Source organism: Dipodomys spectabilis, unplaced genomic scaffold (assembly GCF_019054845.1).
Source record: "Dipodomys spectabilis isolate Male_0828 unplaced genomic scaffold, ASM1905484v1 ptg000404l, whole genome shotgun sequence".
Taxonomy (NCBI): Eukaryota; Metazoa; Chordata; class Mammalia; order Rodentia; family Heteromyidae; genus Dipodomys; species Dipodomys spectabilis.
The window spans coordinates 2,309,967-2,313,570 of NW_024871081.1; the positions used below are offsets into that span (position 1 = coordinate 2,309,967).

The window sequence follows — 3,604 nt, forward strand, 5'->3', positions numbered from 1 at the left end:
TAACGTAAAGGAGCCCTAAAGATTTAACAGAAACTGTGTACTTAAAATCTTAACTCTTCACTCTGCTTCTTTACACAGTCTTTACAACTTCTCATTAGTAAAGTTTCTATAAAATCTGAAATGTTCATATTTACTAGTACATGCTACCAGAAATATTATATACTTTATCAAAAATTTTTATGACCTGCCAAACAGTCTTAATTTTGCCATATATAAGCAAATCCCAAAATTAAACATATTTAAAACATTAAAACTTTTAACAAACCTTAACATTTGCTGCAATGATCATTATGACAAGTGCCTTTTGTAGAATAATTGAATTCCTCCTCCTACAAATCTCATGAACAACAAATATCTGGAATTATTTTGTTTTTGATATGTCAATCTTGACTTTATTCTTAAATGTGTGCTTATGTAAGAAACACATGGTTCTAAAATTTCACAATTCTTTTGAACTTATTTTTGTTGAATTGTCTAGTTTAAGAAAATCAATTACTCTTTATATATAAAAAATGTTTTGTGCTCAATTTGGCTGCACATACACTAAAATTGGAACATACAGAGAAAATTAACATGGTCCCTGCACAAGGATGATACACAAATTAGTGAATCATTCCATATTTTTACAACAACAGATGCTGGAAGGGATATGGCCAGAAGGGAAGCCTACTGCATTCTTGGTGGGAGTGTAAACTTGTTCATCCACTTTGGAAAGCAGTTTGGAGGTTCCTCAAAAGCCTCCACATAGAGCTCCCTATTATACAGCAATCCCACTTTTGGGCATTCTCCCAAATGATCACAAACCAGTCCATATTAAAACTACCAACACAACAATGTTTATTGTAGCATTATTTTCCATAGCTAAGATATGGAACCAACCCTGATGCTGCCAGGTAGAAGAATGGATCAAGAAAATGTTCTCTCTCTCTCTCTCTCTCTCTCTCTCTCTCTCTCTCTCTCTCTCTCTCTCTCTTTCTGTGTGTGTGTGTGTGTGTGAATGTACACTTACACAACCACTTTGGAAAGCAGTCTGGTGAGTCCTCAGAAAGATAAATATTGACCTTCCTTATGGCCCACTCAAAGCACTTCTAGGCATCTATCCTGAACAACAGGTACCAATATTCAAGGACAAATGCACTTCCATGTTTATTGCAGCACTGTTCACAATAGCCAGGATATGAAAACAACCCATATGTCCCACCAGAGATGAATGGATCAAAAAACTGTGGTAACTATACACAACGGAATATTTTCCAGCCATTAGAAAGGACAAAATAATGGCATTATTAGGGAAATCAATCAAGCTACAGGAAATCATGTTGAGTGAGTTAAGCCAAAAGCAAAGAGACAAATGGCACATGGTCTCCGTGATAAGCAGATGTTAAATCCAAAATGTAAGGTGATATGCCAAAATTAACAACACTTAAGAAACCAAGAACTTCCACTCATCTTGTCGAATCACTACTAAATAACCCCATTCTGCCCGTCATATGTGCACACTGAAGGAAAACCAGGAGGATGACACAGAACTAGAAGGAATCAGCAGGGAAAAACATACAACAGTGGGATCCATCAGCTGCACTGGACATTGACCAAAATGAACTAAGCAACTCAATGTCACTGGAGGGAGGGAGGGAACAAGTGGGAAAGAGGAAACAGCTGACGCTATGCAATACAAAAGAAATATACATATTTCAAAACAAAAAATTTACATATGGAAGAAATAACTCTATTGCAAAGCTCATAGAATTGATAAATGTTGTAGACCATAATAGACAATTTGCTCCATCGAAGTTAGAATGTGTTTGTGACTTAAACTAAGCATCACTATCCCACAATATTGTGAAATTTGGGAAATTTGTAACCACTTAATCACAATAAAAACATTTGAAAAAATGATGAAGGTGGAAAAATAAGTTGCTCTAAAAAACAAAAAAGGAAAATGTTCTGTGTGTATTTGTGTGTACACACTCACGCACACACATATACTATATATATATATATATTAGAATTAATATACATATATATATACATATATACATAGAATTAATGTACATATATATATATATATACATATATATATATATATATATGTACATTAATTCTATGCCTCCATCAGAAAGAATGACATCGCTCAATTTGTTAGGAAATGGAAAGACTTGGAAAAAAATTATATTAACTGATGTAAGCCAAGTCCAAAGAAACATAGGTCCCATGGTATCCCTTATTTGCAATAACTAGTATATGTCTGGGATAAGCAGAAAAGTTGGAAGCCTATGTGTATATGACTAGATAAGTTGATGTTAAGCTAAATAACCCCCAAGATAGAGACACAAGTGTTTTTTTTCTTTCTTGCTGTTGTTTCTCACATATTTATAATGTACGACATGATTGTTTTTCCTTTTTATACATTCCTCCCCAACAGTATAACCCTGTTTTCACTTTATTTGATGTTGGTGCACCTGCATCTTGAATGTACACTTCTCTAATTTGGGGAGGGAAAGGAAAAAAACAACATGCTTAAATAGGAATTCAGTTTGACCCATTGTATAACAATAGATTCACAAGACATTATTTTGAAAAACGAACTTTACAATTTAGGCTAGGGACATTTGGTGGGGCTTTGGGGTATGAGGAGTGTACTTGTGGAGGTGTAAGGGAAGGAATGGTGGGGGTAAAACAAAGGAGGAGGTAACAATGCTTGATAGGAAATGTATTTATTACTTTGCTCATATAACTATAACCCCTCTGTACAGTATTTTTACAACAAAAATGTATAAAAATGTTTTGAGATGGAAGAGTTTATGACGCCCATTTTACCCATATAATATCATTAACAAAGAAATTAATGCAAAACACTGATATGAAGATATTTTGAAAAAGTGAGTGTGTGTGCATTCCTGCGTGTTGGCATGCTCTGAGTTTGAAATCAGGGCTTCAACATCTCGCTACGTCTTTCTCTCTAGATTGGTGAGTTATTATATGAGCTACATCTCCATTCCTGGCCCTTTGCTATTTCGTTAAAATTTTGAAAAATAATCTCATGAATTTATTTTGTCCTGTTGACTTCCCAATATTATCCACAGATCTCAGGCTCCTTAGTAGGTATCCCGAGTAGTTAGGATTACAGGTGTGACAAACCAGTACCAGGCTTTCAGAATAATTTTAAAAGTAGAAGAAAATTTACTTCAGAGGCCTGTTTTATCATCTCCTAGTCTTAAAGCATTTTGGAGTGATTATATGTGAAATTTTTCATTCTTGAATTATTAAAATACAGTAAGTGATGACATTTAAAAGATTTAGTACTTTTTAAAAATGATACTGAAACTATGGGACAGAAGAAATTTGCCTCTCTTTGGACCATATTTTATAAGCTCAGCTCTGTGCATGATAACACAATGTCACCAACACAGTCTGTGTTGAAGACAAAATGTAACAGAAAACAATTACCATGGGCAATAATTGCTATGCTATTATTTCTTGGACAGTATGAATATTGAATTGAGAGTATCAGTGAATGGAGAGAATTTATCTACCTTTTGTGTATTGCTGGAAGACTTTTGGAAAATTTGACTCATTTCCTTCCTCATTGTGTGTCTTAGGC

The 3,604-nt window shown here is 34.3% G+C and overlaps 1 non-coding gene across 1 annotated transcript; it reads left to right on the forward strand.

The window, feature by feature from the left end:
* Positions 1-519: 519 nt before the first annotated feature.
* LOC122096943 lies at positions 520-625 on the forward strand. The gene has a single exon (XR_006145443.1). It is a non-coding gene; the product is annotated as a U6 spliceosomal RNA (small nuclear RNA).
* Positions 626-3,604: the final 2,979 nt, after the last annotated feature.